The sequence below is a fragment of the Heliangelus exortis genome, chromosome 12 (assembly GCF_036169615.1).
Source record: "Heliangelus exortis chromosome 12, bHelExo1.hap1, whole genome shotgun sequence".
In the NCBI taxonomy this organism is placed as follows: Eukaryota; Metazoa; Chordata; class Aves; order Apodiformes; family Trochilidae; genus Heliangelus; species Heliangelus exortis.
In genome coordinates this window covers 6,394,753-6,422,243 of record NC_092433.1, presented here as the reverse complement: position 1 = coordinate 6,422,243, position 27,491 = coordinate 6,394,753, and the positions used below count along the sequence as shown (strand labels likewise).

At 49.2% G+C, this 27,491-nt stretch overlaps 1 protein-coding gene across 1 annotated transcript in view; it reads left to right on the top strand.

The window, feature by feature from the left end:
• RPL29 (ribosomal protein L29) overlaps window positions 1-27,491 on the top strand; it is a 204,751-nt gene that overhangs the window by 171,898 nt on the left and 5,362 nt on the right. Inside the window, exons 9-13 of the mRNA XM_071755714.1 lie at window positions 8,988-9,172; window positions 10,330-10,538; window positions 16,368-16,618; window positions 22,629-22,694; window positions 23,574-23,691. The gene's annotated coding sequence lies outside the window, so the exon portion shown is untranslated. The remainder of the gene's footprint in view (window positions 1-8,987; window positions 9,173-10,329; window positions 10,539-16,367; window positions 16,619-22,628; window positions 22,695-23,573; window positions 23,692-27,491) is intronic.

Below are 27,491 nucleotides of genomic sequence, written 5' to 3'. Positions count from 1 at the left end.
GGGACAGCTTGGTTCTGAAGCAAGGGAGGGGAAGAACCTTTGTGGCTCTGATAAATGATGCTGTTCTCAAGGTAAAATGGTGCATGAACTAATACTTTATTCCTCCCACCCAGACTCTGTTGCTGGGATGTTTTATTTTGTCAGGCCTCTGCATGGCTTGGTTATAGTGACCCCAGCCCCTGAGACATATGTTGAGGACTTGATGCTTGGTAATGGTTTAGCATGTATAGTTAATCCAACACAAGCTGGTGACCAGGGGAACAATCCCATGACACAGCCTCATGGGTTTCTGTGGCTATGTTATAGCAGTGTGAAGCAGAGGATGTGCACTATGTTGCACCTTGGAAATGTATTTGCTGTGTTTGGCTTTAGTTGGGATACCCAGGAATTGAGAGGGTTTTCTCTTCTGCAGCAATCAGAGTGGCTGAAAGGCTCAAGTGCTGTGGTACCTGGCATTTTGTCTGCCATCTGCTCTGGGCTGTAAGACTGACAAGCCAAAAAGGGAATATAGGATTGCATTTGCCCTTTCTCCCAGCATGGCTTAGGAGTAGCAAAAGGATAAATCAGGAGACATTTCAGCACTTACCTCTTGTTTTTACAGAAATCACTATACATTACAAGTGCCTTTGCATATTTTATAGCACTTTAAAAAGCCAATGTAGCTAATCTGGAGGTTGGCTCGCAAAAAGCAGACATAAAAATCCCTCATTAGATGCCAAGCTATTACATTTCCTAGTGTCTGAAAGGCAATCACTATTATGTGTCCAAAGAATTGGACTTAACTGCCCCAATCTCCTCATGGCTGGTGAGAACAAAAACACCAGCACAGCATCTTGGAAAGTTGTGTTGTATTGTTGCCATACAAATGCAGATGTTTTGGTGGCAAAGGCAGCCTCCATCCAAGGGCTGACTGTTAGAGGAGGAGCAGTGTGCATTCGTGTAGCTTGGGAAAAAGAAGCAGTTGGATTGAAAAGGACAGACATGAGAAAGGCAATGCCAGAAGGTTGGAGGAGTAGTGATCCTGGAGCAGTGAGCATCCCTCTAACAAGAAAATGTGGTTCATGGGGGGTATTGGTTACAAAATGCTGTCCTGAGTCCCTCAGAGCTAGTGAGGGGTTGGATATTTAAAGGGTTTCCCTCCTGTTCCCACAAAATGTGTGGGAATCACTGGTCTTTGGAAAACTTTCTTCTCTCCCTACTTAACTTGAAGGTGTTTGGAGGTTCAGCAGTTATTGGTGGTATCTATGACAGGTGTATGTGCATGCACAAATATTCAGTGTGGTCACATAAACCCTCTTCCCTTAGGAAACCAGGCTAAAAATGTGATCTCTCTGAGTGCTTGACTCAGTGTTCTGTCTTTTAAGGGCTGTTCCCATGTCTCCTTGCCCTCTTCACTGGGCATTTCATGTGTGGGTTTGTTAGAGGGGAGAGGGAGGAAGACACACACTGGGGTAAGAGATGCTGGTTGTCTCCAAAGCTCTTGCTCTGTCCCCAGTCACATGATGGGTAGGTTACCTTGCCCCTTCTGCTGCTGCACAGAACAGCTTGACCAAGCCTAAACACATTGTCCTCTTCAAAAAATGTCCCTGCTGTGGGAGGAAAGCCATCCTCAAACAGGGAAGGTAGGCAGACAGGCTGGGTGTTTGGGTGTCCGGCCAAGGGGACAGCTGGGAGCTGGCCCAGGTGGCAGTGTCAGCCTGTTCAGCTGGTGCAGAGGACAGCCGGGGTCTGGCAGTAGCAGTTGGTGCATTTCCTGACTGTAACCTACTTAAGGGGAAGGCTGAAATCTGTTGCAGGAGCAAGCAGCCAGGAGCATTGGGTGCTGGAGGGGAAAGGAGCATGATTCAGCCACCTGAAGGCATCTCCCTGTAGGAGAATTACCTTCCCTCTAAAGCAGCAGGCATTGCTCTTAAGTGTTATCAAGCTTAAATCGGTTCCCTAGGTGACATCCTGGTAAGTGGATTTCCCAATTAAGCACACCCCGATTAAGTGGGATGTACTGTAATTACAGTGTGCTCAGGGCTGGGAGCAAATCAGATCCGTTTGCAGCAGAAGGGCTGGATCGAAGCTCTTCCGCCTGGAGTGGGCTGTACCAAGGCATTCCTGTAAGCCTGGAGGTGGGCAGGCAGGAGCTGGGATTTTGCAGCCACCCCTGCCATGCTGGTCAGCACGTTCCCTGCAGAAGGAGCGTGTTGGAGGAAGCCCTGATGATCTTTAAACCCTCTGACACAGGAGCAAATTCCTTTTGAGGTTGCAGTCCCACGTCTCTTGTTGGTCCCCGGTCCTCCGGGTGAAGCCTCTGCTCCAGCCAGATCAAACACCCGTCTGCAGAGATGCAGGGCAAAGGGAGGTGAAACCTGTGCCAGGAGTGCACAGGAGCTTGGCCACTTTGGAACAGCAGCAGGGCTCTAGATCTGAATGTGGGCCCTCAGACCAGGCCAGAATGGATCTGCCTTGCCACTCACCAGGTTTATCCAATTGCCCCCCTTGGCTAGGAGGTGATGTAAGTGAGATGCAGCATCTTTTCCCTACAGGCTCCCAGTCCCCAGGGTCATGCTGGCTGCTGTGTGTTGTTGATGACTGTGGTGCTTCCAGGTGTCTCGTGCCTACAGGAAAGATGCTAAAAAGCTCTTGCACCCACCACACTTACATTCTTCTTCTCTGAAATTGCAGAGTGGGGGACAAGAGCACCTCTAGTTCCCGGAGGTGAGATGTTACATTTTGGGGTGACATTAGCCACAGGGAGGACATTACAGTGGGATAGCAAAGGAAACCCATGACCTGCTCTTGTTTTTGAGAGGTTAACGGTGTCTACATGAGTTGGCTCTGTCCTGTGTGGGTGTGGATTGATCCTGACACCAGTAGCCATGGACACCCCCTTTCACTGGGCTCATCCCACAGCCCCCATGGAGGACACTGTTGGTGGCCTGCACTGCTGCAACACCTTATACCCCCTTATACCCCTTGCTGATTCCTCCTCCCTTCCTGCTGTGCCCAGCCCTCTCCCACCCAGCAGCTTTCCTGCCCCTCCAGCCAGGCTGCTGCATCCCCACCGTGCTTGTAGCCAACCCCTTATCCAGCCCCTTGCCGGTGTGTGCAGTGACAGTGCTGCTGTTCTACCCTCCAGTCCTCTCTCTGCTGCTTTTTCCATACTGCTGGTTTTGCAGTGCCACCCACTGGCAGAGGCTTTCCACAATTTCTCCTCTGCAGTTCTTCCGTGCCACAGGTGATGCTCCAAAGATGAAATGTTAAAAGGTTGGGTCTGGTGGGTTTAATTCATGGAGTGCATCGTGTAGGTGCTGGCCTGGGACAGCTGGAAACGTTTGGCATCCTTTCTGGTCTGTCTCAGTGTATGCCAAGTCCAAGCTGCAAGCTCGCTGGGTTGGCAGAGCCCCAGGAGTTGGCTCAGCCTGTGTTTAAGGCAGCTCATAGTGGCTCACCCAGTGTCCAGCCCCACACCCTGCCTGCAGAGTGGCAGTGCAGGCCTCTGCAGCAAGGTGGGTTCCCATCCCTGCTTGCTGGGTGTGCCAGATCGGTTTATGTAGGTTCTGTGTTTGTGTATTTCTCAAGCAGGTTAAAACACAACCCCCTGGCTGACACCAGGAGCCATCCTGTACATTAGGAGCCTGCAGTCCAACTGGGAGCATGTTCCCTGGGATCCTGGAGCCTGGGGAGACTTGTGCAGGAGAGGATGCTTTGGGGTCACTTCGTTCAACACCCAGCCTGGTCTCCTTGAAATTGCCGTGTCCCTTTCTGACCCCATTTTTACAGTCAACCCCAGTTTAATGCCCCATGGGATCCCAGTTTAGAAACAAGAGGAGAGACAGCAAAGAGACAGAGCAGTGCAGCCCCCGGGGGTTGTGTGCAGCAAGCAAGCCTGCAGGGTACTGCTGCCACGGTGGGACCCAGTCGAGGCAGCTGAAATCAGCTCACTGCCCAGACATCATCACCGTGTCAATGCTGCAGATGAACCACCAGGAACTTTCTCCCCAGCCTTCTAACAGGCAGTGAGTTCTTGTTTAAAAAAAAGCCTGACAAATGGCACCTTGGAGGCGTCAAGTCCTGGAGTACTGTCTTCTGAAAAGTATGAAAAGGCACCGGAGGGGAGCCTGGCACAGCCTCCCTGATGACAGTAATTAAAGGGTTTTGCACTCAGGCACTGGGAGCTGCTCCTCTTGCAAATTGGCCTTGATTGAAGAGGAAGAGAACGATTAGGCTGAAGGGGAGTGATGGGGGTGGCAGGCAAAAACACGGAGGTAAGTCAGAATTTGTCTTCTGATTTATTTTTTTTCTTCCTCTCTCCCAAAGGGTGCTGGTGTGGGAGGAGGGAGCAGTGCTCCAGCTCCACACAGAGCAGCTCTGCTGTGGTCCTGCCCATGCAGCCCCAGAGCAGCACCCAGTGCTCTGTGTAGCTGCCCCTCTTGGGAAAGCTCTCCAGGCTGGATGCCCCAGGGTCACCCATCCTTTTGCAGAGCTGGCAAAAAGGTCAAACCCTGACCTGGGCTGTGCCCCTGGCTCCCCATGTGGGCTGTATCCTCGTACCCCCTACAAACCCTAGGGGTTACAGCTCTTTCCCCTGTTTTAATTATAAAGGGGGTGTTAATAGCTTGTTCAATCCTGGTTTTTATTTTAAGCCCCTGTCTTTGTTGAAGTTGTCTGAATACATTTAATTTCAGTGAACCGTTCCTGCAGCATAGCTGAAAGCACTTCCTAAAGCTTTGTCCCTTCTCTGATCTGCAAGCACCAGAGATGTCCCAGCTGTGGCTGGGGTCCTCCGTGGAGCAGTTTTTCTTGAAGTACTCAGAGAAGTCACTATGGCATGAGCAGAGATGCTACCTCCAAACCCAGCCAGCTGCTTCACAGCTCAGGGCCAAGGAACTGGTCCAAACTTCAACCAGGAGCCTCTGACCACCAAGTCTGGAGCATTAACAGTCAGGTAAAGCAATTTAGCTTTGAGTTAATGGCAGGACAGAGCAGCTCTCTTGTCCTGGTGTGAAGGGCAGCTAAATAAATGGCCTTTATTTTAGCAACCAAACAAGAGATTTTGAGCCTTGCCCAAGGAAGCTTCTGGCCCAGTTTGGATCCCCTTATCTGGGTCTAGTCCTGCAACTGCCTTATCCAGTGGGTCCCTACAGGGATCCAGATTCCCTACAGGAAGATAGGGAAGCAGACCCAGTGCTCTACATTTGGTGCTCGTTAATATTTGGACTAGTAGGTAGTGTGCTTAATTTAGTGCAGTAATTGTGTGTTACAGGACAGGAACTTTGTAGGGTTACCATGAAATTCAGCACAGCTCATGAAAAATGCAGGCTGTTCTAGAGGCAGGAAAAAACCCTGTTGCATCAGGGTGAAACCTGTGTTTCAGTCAAAAGGGTGATATGATTGAAGAAGGGACAGACAAAAATGCTTTACCTGCTGGCTTGGGTGAGGTGTAATACTTGTCCCTCTCTGTGTGCATTGTCACACTGCTACCCCTTCCTGCAGTAGGGTGGGAGATGCTCTGCCTAACCAGGCTCTGGCTCCTGCACTGTCCTCCTAAATCCTCCCTCACCTTTCAAAGAGAAAGCTTCTTGCTTGAGGGAGCAAGATAAGGGAAAGAGGGGAAAACAAACCATTTGTTTCTAACTCCTGCTGGCTGGAGAGGCATGGTTACTGTGAGAGCCAGGCTTGTGGCACTGGTTCATTCAGCACAGTAGTGTCTGTGTGCATGGCAGGCTTTGTGCTCTTGAGGTCATCTTGAAAACCTACTTGAAGCCCCTGAATGGTCCCTGAGCTTTGCATCCAACCTTAAACAACCTATTAAACTCTTGCAAAATGGCTCGTACAGCCACAGGCAGCAGCACTACAGCTGTGAGCAGCCAGCTGCTGGAGGAGCAGGTAGGTGATGTTGCAGGGATGATGACACCCCAAGTGCATACAGACAAGTGGGATCAAACTGGCATTGAGAGGTGATCAGTGGCACAGTGTTTGGCCAGGGCTGGCACTCCTCTGAGCTGGTGTGTGCTCCTCATGGCAGTCACACCAGGTTGCCTGCAGACCTGCAGTGCTTGAGGAGTTGGATCACATCCCCCACTAATTTTTCCTTCAGAAGGTAGAAAAGAAGAAGAGAGCATATTTTATCCTCCAAAACAGAAGAGAAGCTGTGTTTCCTTTCCTCCCCAAAGCATCCAGGTTTTGTCCTGATCCTGCTCTGTGTTACTAAGGGAGCAGGAATATGTCACTTGATGGGAGCATTGTCACCATTTAAACCACAGTCAGTCAGACTGGCTGGTGGGTTCAGCTGATTGCACTCTGCAACAGCACAGCAAAACCAACAGAAAAATATTTTTCATTTCTGTGTTCTCCTTCAAAATCCCCACAGCTGCCTGCAAGCCCTGCGCCACATTTGGCTACAAAAGGTTCCTGAGGGCTTACAGAGTTGGGCCCCACAGGGGTGTGAAGGGGTTTTTAACCCCACCTGGTGCCAGAAGGCACTGTCGTGGCCCTGCTGCTCATCTCTTCTGCTTATGCACTGGTGTGACTTGACAGCAGATGACAGAGGTTAGGAAAAGGCCTGAGATGGCTGGGATGTCGTTGCCATGGAAATCACACCGTGTCTGGAACAGCAAGAACAAGAGCAACTCAAAAAGTAATGATGTGTCACATTGATTAAGGGGGAGTAAGGGGGATTTTGTTTGGGAAAAGCCTCGTGCTTCAAATATTATGAATCCATATGCCCCATCTCCCTGTTTGCCTCCCCCTAAAGGGCTCTACCAACAGGAAATAATCTGATTTGTTTTGACTGGGGGTTTCTCCAGGGAATACTGACATGGTTCCTGCCCGTCAGCTGTGCTGCACAGCTCCACCATCCCAGGATGAAAGGCTCCAAGTCAATGCAATATTCATTCACTTCCTCTTTTCTCCTTCATTCATTTCTTCATCCATTCATCTCCTTCATTCACATTTCCCCAGCACTTTAATGAGCAGTGCTTAGCCTCTGCAGCCCTGCAGAGCCTTCCCCTGGTACACTCTTCACTGCAGATGGTTGTCTTTAGGCTTATTTATTTTACCAGGCAAAGCTCAGCACTGCTGGAGCAGGGTTGTGTTGTCCCCAGCTGGGCACTTGGGTCGCTAAAACCCCTCACAATTCCCCCTGGGTTGTGCTGTTCCATGTTTTACATCTTTATGATTCTTTTTCTCCTCTAATTTTCTCTCAACCAGGTCCCATGCTCTCCCTAGGAGCCCATCACAGTGCTGATGCCCCTGCCCTCAGGAGCCCTCCGGGGGGCACGGGGTGGCTTGGTGGGAGGTGGTGGTGGCATTGCCAGGCAGGCAGGAGGAAGCCCAGCATGACATGGGCATCACTGGAGCACTGGTGCCAGGTGCTTGCTGCTGAGCAGAGCCACAGGAATAAACATCCTTGGGGCTGTGACACCCTCTGCCTGCCAAAGCCATGCCAGTGCCTTCTGTGTTGCTGGAGGAGTGTGGGGTGATTTCCTTTTTTCTCACCCTGGTATCCTGTCTCACAGACCAATTCAGCAAGGGGAGGGGGGTGGGTGTAGCCCCTGGGTGAGCTTAAAGCTTGGGCCTGGGGAGCAGAGCTGAAGCCAACAGTTACAGGGCAAGGAGCCAGACTCCTGGCATGCACAGCTTGGGCAGTGAGGGGACACAAGCCACATGCAGAAACTGGAGGCACATGCACCAGGCACATGCAAACACCTGATTTTAGAGATTTTCCTCGTATGAGCTTGGTTTGCCCCTCCTGTCACCCAGTTTTGGACACCCATAGTGTATAGATGGGGGGAAGAAGAATATCTGTATTTCAGTGCCCTTTTTTAACCACTCCAGAGCAGGTTTGGTTGTGGTTTTTTTTTCCCTACCAATGTGCAGACATTTCTCTTGAAGAAAATAAAGTATCTGGAGAGCTGCTGGTTAGAAATCCAAGGATTAAAAGGAGAAAACTAATTTTCCTGCCGGTGATCTCACCAGTGGAAAATTATCCTTTCCTTTCCCCAGCCTCAAACCCTCTTCTGCTGTGTGTGCGGGTGAGCTGAACACCACTGCTCTGCAAATAGCTAAATGCATTTCTGAACCAAAGGAAGCAAACAGAAAACATCCGTTCTTTGTATAATGGAGAAAGCTTTCTCTTTTGTTCACTGCTTTTTATCAAGTATCTGGTGCCATTATTGTTACTCACTGGGTTATTACCTCCGAGTGGCTACTTCCACCAGCGTGAGCTGGTTCATTGTCTGCTCAGAGCAATTATGGATTGGGATAATTCCTGCCGTGCTGTTTCATTGTGGAAAGATCTGCTGTGCTCTGTGGCCAAGGTAACTTGAGGTGATTTGTGCAGCTGAGTTACCCATCAAGTTAATTAGGAGTGGGTGGCTGATGCCCCACCGTATGCTGGGACAGAAGGATCAGCAGGGGCTGAACCCAGGCATCTTCTCAGTGTGAGATGTATTCAAAGACAAGGTTGTTCAGTGGAGCAGAGACTAGGGTTAGATTTATTCCTAAAATTAGATCATCTTTATTCACTGGTTGATAAAATGTTGGCCAGTGCAACTTCTCCCTGAGGGTGAAGGCTCCCCTTGTGTGTCTGTAGGGGACAGGAGTGTCTGCAGGAGTGGCAGTCCTGGTGGAAGACACTTTCTGTCATCATTGCTTACATCTGGGAGGCATTTGTTTCCTTGTCCTGTGCAAAGTCAAGAGAAGGAAAGAGGTCCTCAGTTCACACGGGATTTCCCCTTAGGAACTGCCCACCCTTTCTGGCTGGAGAGGGGAAATAAAATGCAAACATTCCCCAGAAGTCGAGTCCTTTTCCTGGGCCTCACCCATCTGTGGGGATCAGAGCCCCAGCACCTCGTGCTGCCTCTGAACTGCTGGGGGGAGTTTCACCCAGGCAGGAATATACACCTGCAGGTTGCAAAAAGTACCTGGTTATTTTTATGCCTTTGATACTTGATCTAGTATCAAAATAATGTCTTTCTTTCTCTTTTACTTCCTAGGAATCACAAACAAACCTGCCAGAGGCAATAACATTTTAACATTTACTGCTGAGGCATTGCCAAACCCCCTCAGGTGTCCGTGGACAAAAGGCTTGGATCATTCCTTGCCCAGCCTTGCAACTCCAACCTGGCTCAGTGCAGGGTTTGTGTTGAAGACATGAAGGTTTTGCAATTCGGAGATTAAGGTTAGTAACAATGTGTTTACACATTCACTTCCTAATAAATAAATACAAAAGTGTGACACTTCTAAGCACTTGCTAAAGCCGTGACAAAAAAAGTCTTTCAATTAGTAATTTGTGGATTAGGAAGCCATGATTTTTATTTATTTTTAATAGCATGCAATGAGGACAGATTAGTATGAAACTATAATGCCATCACATGCTCTCAAAATCCTCCATGCCAAGACCCCATCCCAGTTCAGCACAAGTAGCTATGAGCTACTAAGGAGGCTTAATGATAAGTAGTTTGGTTTTGGGTTTTGCTGGCTTAGAGACTGTAACTAGCAGGGTTGAATTTCTGGGGTTGTATGTATGCATAAAGCATCACTAAATGCCATTATTCCATTATTTACTCCATTATTAGATGGAAAAATCTTACAAAAAACCCACAAAATCTCTGTCTGGACTGCAGCTGATACAGAGAAGTTCTGCTGGCCCTGACACACTTATTTAGAGTTCCTCTGGGGTTTGATACTAAGCCCATACCCTGGGTGAGGTCAACATTTACCTGTTTCCCAATATTTCCTCGTGCAGAGCATGGCTTAATGCTTGCTTTGCTATTCAAACCTGACCTGTCTAACCTCTCAGATATTCCTTCAGAAAATTGGTGGTTCAGACTGATTTGAATGGACACAAAGACTTCATCCCTTTCTTACTGGAGGTGGGACCCTGGGAAGTGTAATTTGGGTGTCCAGGGACCAGCAAGTGGTGGGAAGCCACCTCTCTTCTGCTTCCCCCTCTGCTCTGTCTCTGGTTCACCAGAGGCTCTCGGGGTCTGGAAGTCCATCCTTATGTTTCAAAGCAATCTTCCTTGTGTCCTCCATGGTCGGGCTGAGTTCCCAGAGCAAAGGCAAATGGTGGTCATTCACAGAGTGCATGGGCTTCAGCATCATGGTGATATCTAAGGACCTGGAGGACAGCCCTGCCTTGCCTTGGGGGGAGGCAGAGAGCAGACAGGACCAGGCAACAACCTGAGTCACGATGCTGTCCCTGCTGCCTCCTTTTCCCATCAACTGCATGAGACAAACTCTGCTTTTATGCTAAAAATACTGCATGGATCCAAGTTTTGCCACTACTTCTGCTGTCCCAGAGGCATGAGTCATCCATATTAATTTTCTCCATAGGTGTCTTGGTGTCTGAGTGGCTCATTTGAGTTCCAGATTACTTGGGAGACACATGGAAGCCAGTGTCCTCCTGTCCGCTGCGCGTGCACCTTGAGGCAGTAACATCTCGGATCCAGACAGGCACCCAGTAGTGGCATCCTGGCAGGTCACTTGAGGTCTCCACAGGATCGTGAGATAGTGCAGGTCTCCACAGACCTTTTCTACACAAGGTTGGTGTCTTACATCCCTTCTCCCTCATGTTTTTGGCCCTTGGCCTACTCACTCAACTTCCTTCCCTTGCTCCCAGCTTCTGAAGCAACACCCCCGAGTTTGGGACACTGCATGCAGGTACCACTTGAGTGCTGCATTCATGGAGATAGTCCTACCAGCACCTGATGGCATTTGTAAAATTTGCATTTTGTGAGGAAATACCCTGTTTAAATGTAGGGTGACATAATCTCTGTCTTCTCCGTGCTTCTCCATGTTCACCAGAGAGTTCACCAGCCCTGGCCCCTGAGACTGGTCCACTGAAAGCAAATAATAAGTCAGTCTTCACTGCACAGGGAATATTTTAAGGCTCTGAAAACAAAGTTTATTATAGCAAAGCTGCCAAAAGTGTAACCACTGCCATGCTAAAATATCCTCTGCCTCCTACATTTGTAACGTGGGAGTCTTTTATATCCTCTTTACTGCTGCTGAACCATACATTTGTCTTGGCAGCAGACGTATATAGACTGAGACCTATTTCAGTGTCATGCAAAAGAGCTCTTAGGTTAAAAGATATATTACAGCTTACTGGAAAGCTTGAAATTAACTGTGTGATGATGCCGCATGAAGATAAAGAACCAGCAATTTTATTGAATTGCAATTTTATCCATATGGGCTGAGGGTATGAACTGCATTAACATCTCCAGAGGTCTCCATTTGCCAAATTAACTATTGAGTTTTTGGCAACTGCTTGAAGACAGGAAAAAGAGACCTTGGTTAACCATTTCCAGAAACCCACTGCCACCTCCTCTACTGTATAGGAGTCATCCAAAAAAGAGGCAGCCAAAACACAGCCCCTGCTCCAGCCAGTGCTGGCCAGCACAGGGGCTCTGGGGGTGGGTGGGCAGCCACTTCCTTTGCTCTTGGGTGCAGTCAGAACACAAGTCGAAACTTGGTCGGTCCCTACAAAGCTTTGCTGTGATTATTATTAATACCAAGACCCTAAATGTTACAATTTCAGTGGCCAAATTCCTCTGTGGTGCTGACAAGCCTCTACAGCCCCCAGATTTAAGCAGCAGAACTGAAGGTGCCCTCGGATAGCCCAGGATTTCCTTGGGTGTCTGGCACTGGCAGGGAAGGAGTTAACAATGAAAAAATACATACAGGTTTAGGGGAAGGATTTTTTTATTTATTTAATATATGTTTTTTGCTTCACATCTAAGCTCTTGGCACAGCATTCCCCTGCTCTAATCACACCTTCTAACTGCAGTTTGAATCAAAACCCGCAAGGCTGGACCAGTTGGATCCAGTTTCTATTAAGCCATTTGATCTGCCAGTGAGCAGACGTGCTGTCACCAAGCCAGTCCCCTGCCTGCACCTCTACATCATGAAGCTCCAGGGCAGCCGCCGTTCCCAGCTCGGTGCAGGGGAATCCATGAAATCCCAGGTCAGGATACATTCCCCCCAAGCCCTCTCCTCCTCTCTCCCCCTCCCCAGGCAGCAGATGGTGAAGCACGGCCGGGTGGCTGCACCAGCACTGGGGGGAGGCTCTTACTGGGCTCTGGAGCTTAAAAGCTTTGGGCTATTTAATAGGTCCAAAAAATAGAATTAATTAAAAAAAAAAGGTATTTCCAAGTTAAAAGGAAATCCCCTTTTTGTACCTCACTGTAATTTATTGGAACATTAACCCCTTAACGGTGCTGTTTGGTGGTTTTGCTATCAGGGACAGAATGCAGCCATGAATGGGTATGCAGAGCCTCTAAGATAAGATGAGATCCCATCATGTCTGTGGTGCTTCACTGCTCTGACAGACCAAGGGTTGGAAGCTGATGAAATTCCCCAGGCCTCGTTCTGCTGTCTGCTGATATTAGTAAGGGAGCTGGTCTCCTGATTTTATTGACTTAAAAAGTAAGTCACTCTTTATTCCCTAAATTAACACACTCAGTGGTGCACAGAGGAGCAATAGGAAGGAAGTGGTCTCACCACACTCTCAGCCACCTCTGTCCTGTTCATCTCTGCTCCTGGGACAGAGGGAAGTGATGGTTCAGTGTCCAGGGCTGCATCACCAGGTCTGGCTTCTCTTTGCAGCCATTTTGAGCATGGAACAAATGCAGCCTTATAAATCCAAGTCTGTCTCCTAAGTCAGATGTGTTTGAATGCAGAACTGCAGTGGTGACAAGGAAGGAGGACACTCACTAACATTTCCTGCTTTTTTTAGTCAATCCTTTCAGAAGTATTGGTTTGGGTGTGAAGTTTATTTGGATGAAGTTATTGAGGACTTATTTTATTAATGAGATTTTTAATGAGATTTTTTTTAATGAGAACCACTCAAGACAGCTGCAGCTTCTAGACTGAATCTTCATTCACAGACTCGCAGCTCCTGAGGTTGATTTTACCACTTCAGTTATAGGGAAGGTTATGTGAACTGTGGCAGAAAAAAGCTAAATGATGAGTGGAGAGAAATTCAGCTCAGGAGCCAGGCTGCTGCTTCAGATGAGGCTGCAGTGGGTGATGGTGCCAGGCTCTCCCAGCAGAGATGGCTGCAGTGAAACAACCCAACAGGTCCTGGTTAAAATTAATTGAGTTAATTAATTGAGCAGCTGTGGCATGTCTATTTTCTCTGTGTGCCCTAGATCTTAGTCTTCCTCTCCAAGGGGAGAAAGTGTTGTTGAACCCATTACATGACAATGCTGGTTCTCTGAAGCAGAGGGTGTCACCTTCTTTGTCCCATCAAATCTGAGATACTCAATGCAGGTTCTTGAGCCTCAGCTGGGACTGCAGATTTGCAAAACTTGAGACATTTTTTGGATGCAGAGAACTGAGAGAATAATATATTCTGGACAGTTTCTATGTTAGTATCTGCAGAGGAATGGTGTTGCCTCTCCTCTACCTGCTGACAGCCTCAGGGGGACATGGTGTTGGGTGGCACCTTCAAGGGGGTTGGGGGGCATGGTGAGCTTCAGATTCCTCAAAAATTATGAAAACCCAGATTTTCACTTCCCTTTTGTTATGTGCAGCAGGTCAGGTCCTGCTCTGGGAAGTCACTGGGCTGAGGATCAGATGTGTAGCTGATGGAAATGGTGCTACTGGCCCATGGAGGGGCTTTTAGGGTGGAGTGGTGTTTGTTTTGTTTTGCTGGGTTTTTCTGCAGCCAACCCATTCAGGAAGAACAAGCTTTTCTTTTCTTAGCCATCACTTTTTGCAGCATGTGTGGAGCTAACAATGGCTGTGTATTCCTCTGAGGCTGGAAAATAAGCTCATTCATCCTTTCTCTCTATTTGTTGTAGGGAGCAAAAAACAAAACAACAACAAAAAAGAAAAAACAAAAAAAAACCAAGGAAAAAAAAAAAAAGAGAGAAAAGAAAAACCTACTGAGCTGCTGTTTGCTTTCCAGATGGAGCCTGTGGTATGGCACAAGCACTGCTCTGGGTCAAACATGAAGGCAATGTGCCATTTGTTCAGCCCCATGGATGCAGGGTGAGGGAGAAGGCAGGAATGTCAGTGGAAGCCTCTTGTGGGCTTCTCCTTACCAAGAGGAGCCTCCCTCCTGCCATTTTGCTGGAGCTCTGTAATTTCCAGCAGGATCATGTTAACCACGGGCCATGCAAGGAGCAGGGCTGGGGTTTCAGTCCATGCCCACCTTCCCCTTGAGTCAGGGCTGAATCACCCCCCTGCTGGAGGTGCTGTGGTGGTGGTGGTGGGAGCTCAGCCTGCATCAGTGGTGGGGGTGGATGGAACATGCTGTCACTTGGCATGTGGCAGTGGCCTGATGTTGCAAGGCCTTGAGATGCAGCAGGGGCTGGGGGGGGAATAAAAAAGTGACACCTGTGTTGGAAAGAGAGACAGCAAACAAATCACCTGACTCCCCTGGAAAGGGCTTGGTGGAGGTGTTTGGGTGCTACCCCAAAACTCCCTGCTGGTGACAGAAGACTGATGAGGGGAAAATCTCCAGCATGGCTGTGGGGCAAGAATGGCAGCTGAAGAATGGTGGTTGCGTATGTGGGCATCCTGGAGAGCTGCAGGAGCAGCAATTGGGCATCTGAAGCTGCAGGTAGGGGGAGGTCTGGTGTTCCACTGACACAGGACCAGATGCAGTTACAGACCCAATTTCAGAGCTTGTGAGCAGCCACAAACCTGAAACCCTGGTGTCCACTTGTAGCTGAAATGCAGACCTTGCATACATTGTGGTGAACTCATGGGTACTCAGATACTGAGGCACCTGAAACAAGGGTGTCTTGTCACTTTTAAGGTGTCTCTGCTTGGCTGCCAGCTCTGTCGCTGTCACTTCCCACCAGAGATAGTGCTGATGGGTTTGAACTTTCTAGGGGCAAAGGAGGTGGTGGGTGCTTAAAATAAAGGCAAAAGCAGGGAGAAGAAATGGTCTTGAGAGGGACAGGGCTAAACTGGAATGGATTAAAGGATCAGGATTAACCTTCACCTGGTAATTTCTCTCTTTCCAGGGACATTCCAAGAAACACCAGCTCCCCTGGCACTTTAGCTGTCCTGAAGGTCTTGAGATGTCAGAGCTCAATTCCTATGCCACTTCTTTCTAGGTTTGAGGAGATGCTTTATTGACTAATGCAGACTAACCCATGGGTACGTCTCCATGGCTTTTCTAGCAGGCAGGGGACTGGCTGGAGGTGCTTGGCCTGGAGATGCAGTCAAAAAGCAGGAATTGCACCAGAGGAGAGGAAAGACTTGTAGGAATGGTTAAGAAAGAGAAGGAAGGGGTGGAGCAGACATCACTCCTGTCCTTCCGGCTGGTTTAGGGCCTATCCTTTGGTGTGTTTTCCTGCTCAAAAAGCAGAGCAGCCATCCACCCTTCTGGATTCCTCACAGATTCTCCCATCTCAGCATGACCGGGGCGAGTGCCAGCAGCTGGAAGTCTGAAATAGCAGCTACCATTGCTCAGGCCCCACTGATTTGTCCTGTGGTTTTTCCACGTCCTTTAATCTCCGGAATATAATCCCTCACTTCCTTGTGGGCTTCTAATTTCATGCTCTGTGCTGGCGTTTCCTGTAAACAGTGGGACTCGTGGCCCATGCATGGCCACCACTGTGTAATTGAGGAGGCTCTCCCCAGCCAAGCACAGGGCATGTGACAGGGCTGTTTTTCAGGTTGGATGTGGCAGGGTCCAAGTGCTAAATAATGGAAAAGCCTGACCTCCCCTCCAGCCAGCCAGGAGAAGGCAGTGCTGGCTGAGCTGAGGCTGGTGAATAATGCAGGTGTAAACCCAGCATGGGTGAGAGCAGCAGGGCCTGGAACCTGATGAATTGTGCTGTGTGGCCTCCAGCAATCACAATTAGACCAGTGCTGGAAACAAAATTGGGCTAAATTATGGACAATGAGATCCCTCCAGCAGACGTTTGCACTGGTGCTTGCAGGGCAGGAGCCATTTCCTGTCAGAAGCTATGACCAGGCCTTAATTTCACATTGCTGGGCTAAAATTTTGAGTGGAGTCCTAAAATTAAAGAAAGAGATGAAGGGCCTGTGCCAAATGAAGGTCTTTCTTGATGTTTATCACCCCATGGGCTTGATCCTTTGCATTTTTGTAGGTAAGAAGCCTCAAGATCCTTCATACACTCTGAAGCAAGTGAGGTTGAGAAGGCATTTTTCTGATCAAAGTGTCTTCAGCTGCTTTATGACTCCAGTAGCTATAAGATGTGAGTATCAGATACCTATCCTCAAACCTGAGAGAATATGTTTTCCCCAGGTGAAGTTGTGTTAAACCAATGGTGGATCAAGCAAGGTTCTGACAAGAGCTGGGCTGTGATTTTTGGGTGGCACAGCTTTTCCTTATGCCTGAAAGCTTCTCTCTCCAGGTTTTTGTTGACTGGCTGATATTTCCACAGATGCCTGAGCGTCCAAAAAAATTCCTCAAACAACATCTTTGCTCCCTGGCTGGAAGATGACTGGGTGAGTGAGCTTATGGAGATGTTTCTGTAGATGGATGGATGCAATGCTGTCAGCCCTGTCAGTATTTGCAACTTGCAGCATTAATGCTTACATATACAAACAACCTTAAGAGGAGTCCTATAACCAGACCCTTCCCAACATAGCTGCTTCCAGAAATCTCCAGGTTTCAATCCACTGGCTATTTCAAGTAAGTACCAATTTATTTATTTTATTTTTGGATGCTCCATGCAGCCAAGCTGTGACAGCTGAGGGAAACCTGCTCAGGCTTTGAGCAATAACATCTCAATTAACAGAGCTCTGGTTTCTTCTCTAAGAATGCTGCACATGTGTGTGTGTTGGCACTCCTGAAAGTGTTTCTGGAGCTGAAGCATAAGCAGGGATTCAGTTTGGTGTGGCACTGGAGGTCTGTCATTGCTAAAGGTCTGTCACCTTGTTTAGAATGAGAGTCAATAGCAAAGATGTAGTAGAGTTGAGTTTTCCCAGTAAATGCTAAAGCCCCAGTTGTGTCACCCCGTGGTGCTGGGATCACAGGGGACCACGTGCATTTTGCAGCTGGCTGATGGGCCGAGACACGCCGTGGGTGTCCTACTCCATGGGTTCTGGTGTTATCAAAAGGAAACCACAAGGGTTGATGCAAGGAAGCAAGTGGGAGGTTTGGGTTTCTGGCTGCCCACACAGCTCCAGCATGACCAAATGTTGGCAGGAGCAATTTCAGAGCATCCCATGGAGATCAGATGGAGGGAGATAATTTCCTCACCCCACAGAGGACTGGGAATTGCTGACTGGTTTTATCACCACCTTTCCCTTGTGAAGTAAGTGTTGTTTTATCACCAGTTGGGCTGTTGACTGAAACATAGCTGTATGCAACATCAGACAAAGCCCAAACTCCTGCAAGTCATTAGGTGGTTCCTTGAGTCCTCTTGAAAGCCTCAGAGGTGTGGATGACATTACCCCATTCTGGATGTATTTCTGGCTGTTCTCATAAATCACTCTGGCCTCAGGCTGACCGTGTGCCTCCACCACTCCATTCTTCCAGTAGTGGAGATAGGGAAAGCCTTGAGAGGGACAGAAAGGCTTTGCCCAGGCAGCTATAGGAATCCTTGTGACCTAAAGTAAATAATCCCTGCCAGAAGCTGGTCCCTTTGGCTTCAGACACTGCTGAGCTTGCTGGTAGAGAAAACCACTGCATTGGCTCAAACCACTATTGAAGGAGACTTCACAAAAGTGAATAGCTCGTGGTCAAGAAGAGCTGCCAGGCTCCTGCTTTCTTGGTATCTAATTAATATGCTTTTTAACACAATTAATATGATGTCTTGCTAAAGCCTGAAGGAAATTGGAATTGAGACATTTGTATTTTGAGAGACCTTGTGGAAAACTTCTGTTCAGACTGGTAGGAATTAAACCAATAAATTTCTGAAGAAACTTTCTGAATTCAGCCTTCAAGATAATAGATAGGCTGTTCTGACTGCAGATAAATAAACTCTGTTTTTATAAGCATTTAAAGACCTTCGGGATGACGAAGTGGAACATACTTCAAGTCTCCAAAGATGGGAAGTGGCTTCTGAGTCAAATGCCCTCCCATGCCAGGGCTCATATTTTAGACTGAGATCACTTTTTTGTGACTTGTTGACAGGTTTTTTGTTGTACTTTGAAAAGAAAAAGGGAAAACGTTCCAGGCTGAAAATAGCAGAGAAACATTCCCCAACTGGCCAACCTGTTCTTCAAGAAAACTTCCCAGGGACTGTAAAACTGCAGCTGCAGGCTCAAAAACACCAGCTATGAAACATCACATCAAGTGGTGATTGGAGTGAAAATACCCAATTTTAGGTGACAACAGTTCCTGCCTGGGCATTGCTCATCTCTAATCTTGTGGTGAAGGTGACCACCTGAGGAAGGAAAAGAGAAGAAAGGAAAAAAAGGAAGGTAGGATGGTTCCCAACAGGAAACGGAGGATGGATTCTAAAGATGGAAGCAACTCACTCCCCTATTGCCTTCCCCTCTCCTGAAGAACAACATGACTTGGAGTTCTTTCCCTCTCTGGCAGCAGCTGCAGCCATCCCAAGGGCAGATGGTCAGGAGGCTGGGTTGGACCTCCTGAGCTACTGGAAGAGCAGGGCAGGTCTTTGTGCTTGTGCCAGCCTGGGGCTTAGATCTGGAGACAAAACCAAAACAGATGGAACCCAGAGCCATGGGTGGTGAGCAGTGCTGAAGCAGTAGCAGTAAAACCTTTGCTTGCTGTGTTCTCTCATGGATCTGCAGGCTAATGGGAACTGTTGAGTATGTTGGGCAGAGGCCACCATGCTGATACTTATTTGACTGAACTCAAAGTCACGTTTTTGGAGGAAAAGAGAGACAAGTCACATACAGAGAGCAGAACCCAAACCAGGCTGACAGGCTTCAAATGGATGTGGGTGCCTGCAGTGGCATGGGCCAAAGGACAGTCCTGGCCCAAGGGTGGTACACTGGAGCCTCATGGCTTGAGGTCAAATGCCTGTGAGATGACCAAGAAGCTCAGAGAAGAAGCACCAGAGCACTTCAAGTACTGGCTTAAGGAGATCATCTCTGTTTTCTCAAAGAGAAAAGGAAGGGAAACGGATCAGGACTGGTGATGTACAAAGGTGATAGAAAGGAGGGAGTAATGGGATTTGGGAGGCAAACTCTTACATGCGTAACTCTTACACATCCAGGATGCCAAATTAATTCAGCCTGCAAAATAGACTCTTTCATTTAGAAGTCATTAATCATGAAACTTACAAAACTTGTGTTGATCCTCTGCTACTGAGAATATTTTGATCAAGAATGATCCCCCCACACCAAAGCAGATGCTCTAATTCATGTGGAAATTAATTCAGGACTGAGCTGCCCCAGGGAGGAGCCTGGGCGACTGCAGCAACCCACCCTGCCTTTGAGACTGGATCTGGGAAAGGCAAGTTGTCCTCACCAAGGAACCGAGGGGGGAGCAGCAGAGGGTCTGGAGGAGGTGCTGAGGCTTTAACTCATGCAAAAGATTGCCCAAGAGAGGAAGATGCAGCAGCATCTCGCTGGCTCCGCACGTGGGCTGCCCTGCGCCTCTGCTGCTGCCTCAGCAGCACCTCTGGCTGCTTGGGAGGGGGGGCAGAGGGGGCTTCCTTCTAGCAAGGGAAGAAACAAAAAAATCTGCTTGCAAGTAAGGAGCTCACACTCTGGCTGGCTGCAGGAAATGTGTGTTCCTAACACCAGAGACACCACAGTTGCTACAGCAACTGCAAAGCACAGAGAGACACCAGCACCCTCCCTCTGCTGCCCTCCATCCCCTCAGAATCAGACAGAGCAGGGAAGGTGATGATGGGGATACAAAGCAGCTGGTAGGGATGACCCTCAGCACTTGGGGCCATGGCTGCTCCATGCTCTGCTCCTGTCCCAGTATGTCTGGGAACTGCTCTGTCCCCATCAGTCCTGAGCAGCATTTGGTTCCCAGGTCATCATGATTTTGTTCAACAGGTCCTGCTGGCCTTGCAGGGTGTGCACAGATCCCAGCCCACCTTCCCACCCCGGGCATCTCTTCCACAGGAGGATGGTGCTGGGGCAGAGCCTGGGTGCTCACTCAGACACCGGGGCCGGCGTGGGAGCTGTTGAGATGGGGATGTGATTCTGGGGATGCTTCAGGGACCACTGCAGTGAGGGGGACTAAAACCCAGCTGTGTTTTGCAAGCACCTGCCACCTTGTGACGACTGAAATCAGGCTCACCAGGGCTCCCAGCCCTGTGCCATCCTGCCTCACTAAAAGCACGTGGCTTCCCCCAGTGCTCCTCTCTTAAATATTTAATGGCAAGAGGAGGAGGTGTTTTAAGAAATGCTTCAGTGCTCCCATCTGAACAGAAGGTTGTTTCAGGCAGCTGAAGCAGACAAAAAAAAGCTTTGGCTGTAATTTTTGAGGATCCTTTCGCTACCAAAGGGAAAGGGAAAGCATGATCATGCAGGCTCAGGGAAAGTGGAGGTGTTCTGGATGCCAGGAGAGTGCAAGGACTCCTGGGGGTCTGTCCTGTATCCTCTTCCCAACTCTGTCACTATGGCCTGATTTCTTACACTAAACCACTTTTAAGAGGCTCCAAGTTTGGAGCTCTAGTGGAAAATGCTTGAGGATCACCTGCCTACAAATCCCAGCCATGCACTCTGCCCTGCCCACCCCTGCTGGACGTGTCAGGTTTGCCAAATACCAAGGGTGTAATGCAGCTGTAAAGACACCCACCTGCCAGAGCCTTCCTGAGGATTTATTGGAATCCATGAAGTGGTTTGAAAAGCCTGGATAAAATCACTATGGAAGGAAATGGGATTTAATCCCAGCCAAATCATAAATCAGGCCTTTGAAATACAGATGACTGCTCGAGATGAGGCTGGTCAAGGGGCTGTTCTCCTTCATTTGTGTCTCAGCATCTCCACTCCTACAGCAACCAGCTCAGTTACTGCCAGTACTTGGAGCACCCCGGTGTCTGTGCAGATGCCTCAAATCTGGGAATCAGGGGAGGGATGCCAGCAGGGCTCATGGAAGTGTTGCACAGCCACAGTGTTATCTTATCTCCCCTATACACCCATCTCCCCTCAGGGCAGCTGGTGTCAGGCTGGAATCCGTGGCCTCCAGCACAGGTTCCAGAACAAGCTGGGCACAAGCATTATTTAAACCAGTACTCACAGTGGTTTGCCCTGGGCAGGGGCTCAGAGAAATGCAGCCAAACCCCATGAAAACATGAGTTTTCTTAGCAGGAATTGGGAGCTCTGCAACAAATGTTTGCAGATCCCAGCCCCTTCCTTTGCAGCCATGGTGCAATTAGGTTTTCCTTGGAATGCCACACAAAGGAGATGAAGGCTGCAGGAGCCTTGCCCACCAGAACCACACTGCTGCCATCATCCCCACACCCCAAAGCTGGAGCCTTCTACCTTCAGGCAGCATCTCTGTGCCCAACCCACAGCTCCTCAAACCTGGGCAAGGTCTTACCATGTGGCCAAGCTGCTGTTGCTCCTCCTGTTCCCAAACTCTGTGAAAGGAACTTGATGTTTTTCTCTCATCCCAAGGCTGCAACAGTTGGTGCTTTCTTGGTGCATTTCAAGCACCAAGTGATTGAATGGTATTTATTGTATTTATTTTGCTTTTCAATGGATTTGACAAGGACACCAAGCCAGACAACAGTCCTCAAGCAAGGACCTGATTGCCAAGGCAGAGATAGGCAACTGTTTAGCTCGTGCAATGAACCTGGTGAAACAGTTTGTCCCTGCACCTGTCCAGGCAGCACAAAACAGGAGGGTGAAACCATTCCCTAGGAGCAACCAGAAAGCAAATCCAAAATGGGTCTGCATGAAAACCTGCAGGGAGAAGCAAAATAAGGAGCCATGGTGTGTGTGCATCAACACCAGTGTACCAGTACAACACCAGTACAGTGGTGCAGAGCTCGTCTTTAACAGGAGATCCCTCTGTTGTGAGTGCCCAGTGCTGCAGCCAGGACTTAAAATGCTGGGACATTTCTTGGCTGCCAGGGCTGGGCTGCAGCACCATACAGGGCTGAGAGGGCTGCACAGCTTCATTAACCCACTCTACATTTTGCTTCTCTCAGTCCACACACCACACAGGCCTACAGTGCTTTTATTGTACTGAAAGCAAAGCTCTTGTGCTTGAATGTAGCAGCTACAGTATTGTGGTTTTGCCTTAACTGGAGGTTTCTTAAGTGATTTAAGTCCTTGCTGTCTCTGGTGATAAATAGTTCTCCCAGTGAAATCTTCCTCTTTTTTTTTTCTTTATTTTTTTTCCCCCTCTCCTTTTTTTATCCTTCTACTTCATTAGCAGCCAGAGAAAAGAAAAGAAAAAAAAAAAAAAAGAAAAAAGTTTGCATGCAGGGCCAAATTACTGACATCTCTTTGGGGTAGCAGCCTTAGTGGTATTTCCAGCATTAAAACAATTGCAGTTTTCCCAGGTTTTGGAGGTGTGCTTGGCTGTTGGTACTGTTCCTGTCCCCAGCTGTCCCTCCCTGCCTGCCCAGCTTCCCCAGGGATCCGGGGCTGCCTTGGATGGCAGATTTGAGAGCCCCCGATCAACATGGATGAATGCATCTGAGCCCCATGCATCAGCCATGGGTTTCCAGCCTCCAGGAGAAGGTTTAATGGCTTTTATTGCTGCTTAAAAATCTTTCAGCTCTGTCTGAGGAATAACCTACTTTCTTGCTTTGCAGAAAGAACGTCTTGGATTATGTTGCAGCAAATGAAAGGTTTCAGTCATGGTATCAGATGAGCTGCAGGTAAGCAGCGGGTTTAATGTCAGCTCTTTTGGCAGCTTCTTTATTCTTTTTCTGCTTTGCACAAACAAGCCATCTTTGTGTGGAAGTTCATTTTCCTTTCTAGCCACAGCATTTGTCAACACAGCTTCCCAGTAATCCTCTCTGTGCTGATAAAAGTGAGCCAGCAGCCAAAGCGGATCCTTCGCCTTGAGGCTGGAAACCAGGCTGCTGCCCACTCCAGAGCTGTGGCTGGGGCAGTAAAAGACTCTCCCCTCTGTTACAGTCCCCTGCCACTGTGGAGAATGGCAGAAGCTGTGTCCCTGTAACAGAACCTAAATCCCAGGATGACACTTTGTCAGCCTTAACTCCCTTCTAGTCAGTCCTGTGCAATTAAGGCACAGGCATTAAAACCCCTGAGGACCTGGAATGGTGTAGTGCCTCTCTGTCCTCATTAGGAAAATGGGGACATCATCCACCCCACTCCAGTTAAGGATATAGGGTGGGAAAGAGAAGCTTCAAATCACTTTGGCTGCATTTGTCCTTTATGCATTTGTTCTCCTTATGGCCTTGTAAGTCTCTCAGACCAACGTATCTAAGCACTGTATCACTTTGTATTTTTAAAAGCCTACAAACCCCTTCAGATCAAAGCCTAGCATGGGCCAGGCTGCACACCCTGTGGGTTGGCAGGATGGGACCCTGCCAAGGGTCTGTACTGCCCCCAGTTTAACCAGTAAAGGCAGGAGAAGGGGCTGGCTGTGCCTGGCAGAGCAGCAACCAATTGCACTGCCCCATGCCTAGCTGCTTCCCTTCAGCATCTCAAGCCTCCTGGTTCAGAAGACTTTTAACTTGCAGCCTCACTGGTTGCTTCATTTCTGCTAATTTGCACTATCCCATCCCCAGGAACATCATGAAACTCTGCAGCAACGTGAAGGTGGTGTAAGCTGAAATGCCTTTGCTGACGAGATAAACAGCATGAGGACTCCAGTTACTGCTCAGAAATCTTGAAGGAATCAAGCAGGTAAATGAATAATACATTTTTAACAATCATAAGAGGGGTGCTGGGGTAGCATGGTTCAGCACTGGCCTAAATTTATACATCAAGTGATGAACCCTAATGAAAAACACTATGAAAGGGCCCTGCAATGCCCAAGTTGGTTTGCATCTCAGTGAGCAGCTTCTTCATGCAGGAGCAGCTCTGTCCATACCCCCTTGCACCTGCGCAGAAATGGTGTTTGGGTTTAGAGAACCTGCACTGAGTTGCATTTTTTTCCCCAGCTCTTGGCTTTTAAACCTCAGCAGAGCAAAAATGTGCCGTGTGCTCACAGAGAACACGTGCGGCCCGTGGGGTGAACTGCAGCCCAAGCGGCTCTCACAACAGCTGGGGCTTCGTGTCCTTCTTGTAATAAATTCCTCCCAGACAGTGTTCCAGGGGATTGCTAGGATTTAAGGAGAGAGAGGCTGGCTGGAAGCGAGGCAGGCTCCAGGTTTATCCTTGAGAGCCCCGATGCCGCAGAGCCTGGGGCTGTCTTTGGCAGCCGCCCCGGGGGGGAGATGTCGGCAGATGCCGAGGGCTGCTTCGTGCTGGACAAACTCGCCAATCCTCTGGCCAGGCAGCTAAATTGGAGATAAATCTCCCTATTAACAACACGTAAAGCGGGCCAAAAATCTGAATGCCTTCCCAGCTGAGAGGAGAAGGAAAAGCTCAAACAAACTTAAAACAAAAGTCCTTCCTGTGCTCCCGGCTCCCATAGCTCCCATAGCGTGCCTGCCCCTCCCGATGGGAGAGCTCGGTGCTGAGCAAGGCTGTGCTGTGCTTTCCAGCGTGACAGAAGCAAAAAATCAGGTCAAAAATAACCCCATACCAACAGCAGCAGCAGAGCTGAGAGGAACCAGAAGTTCTGAACTGTTTGGAAGTCGCGTTAAATAATGAAGCAGGGAAATGAATAAATTAGCTCCGCATCTATTTAGGTCAGCCCTCTCGGTTCCTCCCAGCCCTCTCCCTGTGCCTCTCGCAGCCATCAGCCGCCTCGCACACGCTGTGCCTGCGGGTCTGCTCTCTCCTTCCCAGCCCCAGCTCTCGGGCAGGAGTCCCATCAGCTGCATGCGTTCACCCCGGCCTCGGGAAGCAGCAGGAAAGCTTCCATCGCCGGGGCGAGAAACATGCTGCAAAATCCTGTTAAAGCAACACGCGTGGGCTGGGCACACGCAGCTGCTCCCTTCCTGGTGTTACCCCCAGGTGGAGCCGCGGGTCCTGCTCGGTGGGCTCAGCGCTGCCCAGGAGACCCCCTGTGCTCATCTGCTGCCAGGCACAGCCTCTCTGTAGCCCTGTTCATCATCCAGGTATTTTCCATTCCATTTCCAGCTCTGGCAGCATCTCCACCTTTGCAGATCATCCTTCCCCACCTGGCAGGTGCCTCGGGTTTGTGCTTGTGGTGGTAATCTGTTGATTTGGGGGCATCTGGCCAGAGGGGAATTGGATTTTAAACCCCTAATCTCCTCTCAGATCATTCAAATGTCTCCAGAAAAATGCAACTGCTCTGCAGTCCTCTATACATCTTTATTTACGCATTTCCCAGTCCTGAAAAACCCTCTGATGTCAGGAACATCTCGTGGTTTCCAGCTATCAGCAAGCTGGATGAGCACTCACTGGGAAGGAATTTATGTGCATCAAGGGGTGCTTCACCTCAGCTCAGCTCCCACATTGCCAAAACTTAAAGGAAACACAATCAAGCTGGTCCTCCCCAACCCTGCAGGTAGCTGGAGGAGGTCTCCAGCGATGAGCACAGCCAGAAGCAGTGTCCAGGGTGTAGGCAATGGAAAATGAGATGTTACTAAGTTTGGCCAGGCTTAGCTGGCTCCTCGTGGGTCCCAGCCTGTGAGTCACTGGTACGTGGGCCACCATCACAGCCTCCTCTCTGGGGGAAGGAGCAGGGGTGGAAAAATAACAAGAGGAAACCAGCAGTTAGTAGTGCCAGCTCCGGGCAGAGGGGGTGGAGGTGGCAGGAGAAGGGTCAGGGCTGCATTGCAGGCTGCTGCCTGATCCTCCCTTCTGCCTTCACAGCAGGAAGCTGCTTACAGGACCATGCTCCTGGAGGTCATGCAGAGGGGCTGGGCTGATCTGAGGATGGTCTCTGGGGAGGAATAAAAGCCTCTCAAGGCAGTCAGGAGTGATGGAGCTGCTCTAACTTGTTCTTCCTTTTGCTAGTGATCCCTGTTCCCCTCTCTTTTCTGGTTGCTTCTCTGCTTTCTGCCAGGCTAATCTCCATTATCTCTGTTGAAAGCAAAATTTTGGCCCAGTGCAAACACTTTAAAAGAAGATGCTTTGCAGATGTACTTGAAACATCAACACTTCTATCTCCCCATTGTGGCTAAACCCCAGTGCAGAGTGTTTATTCCCCAGTCCCTGCCCCACTGTAGAGCTGACACCCATCTGCAGCCAACCCAGAGGCTCCACGTTTGCTCTCGGTGCTCTCTCACCTTGGTGAGAGTGGTGGAGGGGAGATGGTGACCCTGATCCTTGTCTAAAGTCAGTGCAATGAAAATATTCTTGGAGAGTATTTCCTGGGGAAAATAAATTACTGCAGCTCACCATCCTCTCCAGTGCCCAAGCTCTCCTAACTGGTGCTAACTGGAGTGCACCCAGTGGCATGCACAAGCCTGGGCTGCTGTTGCCATGTCCTTGCTCTCAGCCCAGAAGCACTTGCCAGGTGGCACCATTCCATCCCCCCATCCCATAGGAATACCCACAGCTGCAGATCAGCACTTGAGTTCCCCTTTGCCATGCAGGAACCTGTGCTCTCCTGAACCCTCCAGTCTGACAGTTGCCATTGTTTTTTCCTAGTTGTTTGCTCAGAGCCAACCATCTCCTCGTTGGCAAGCCAGCATTTTCTATAAGCAAAAGTGTTTTCTAAATGTCTTTAAGAAAATTATAACAGATATCAGGGGAAAAAAAAAAAAAAAAAGCCACAGGCAGGTAAAGGGGAAATCTGGTGCCCATCCTGCTGTTACTCCCTGGAGATGTTCCTTCTCCCTGACTGGGAGCAGTGCTCCTATTTCGATTTCGAGCCCAGAGCAGGATCTGTTATGCTCAGGCTCCCTCTAGTGCCTCCGTGTCCTGGTGTCCCTGTTTCTCCAGGTGGCTTTTCTGGAGGCATATTGATCAGTTGTCTCTGGGGACTGTCCACTATTCCCAGTCTCCTCCAGCATTGTTATCATCAAGTTCCCAGCACAGCCAAGCCCTGCTTGCCCACAAACTGGGAACAGCCCTCAAACTGCCAAAAAAACCACCACATCCCACCAATGCAGGGATCTTTTGGGAACCAGGTGGCTCAGCCCTGCCTCTGCTCATTGGTGGTGAAAGGAAGGGGATGAAGGTGCCCCTGGGCAGGTGCAACCCTGCACACTGCAGCTCTGCTCCAGTGGTGCCAACACAGAGCCAGGTGGGAAGGGGCATCTTGTTCATCAGCCAAAAGCATGGCTGCACTCTCCCTCTCCTACAGGAACTGCTTTTAGGGGCACTCCATTGTCCATGTCAAGCTGGGCTCTTTCTAATCATCACCTGAAACTGTTGTCAGTGATTTTGTCAGGGATGAGGGGTTTGGTGAAGCAGAGGCTGCATGCTGGGACACTGTCAAGCCACTCTCTTACACTGTGTGCTGCATCCTACATGAACACTGCCTTCCCTCTTTCTTCTCCTGGGAAAATGAGGAGGAAATTTCCCAACACGCTGGGAAGTGACCAGCCTCACCTGCAGTTTCAGCCCTTCTTGTCAAACTGCTCAGCTCTGGCACAGCCACCACGCTGAGTAACCAGAGCCCT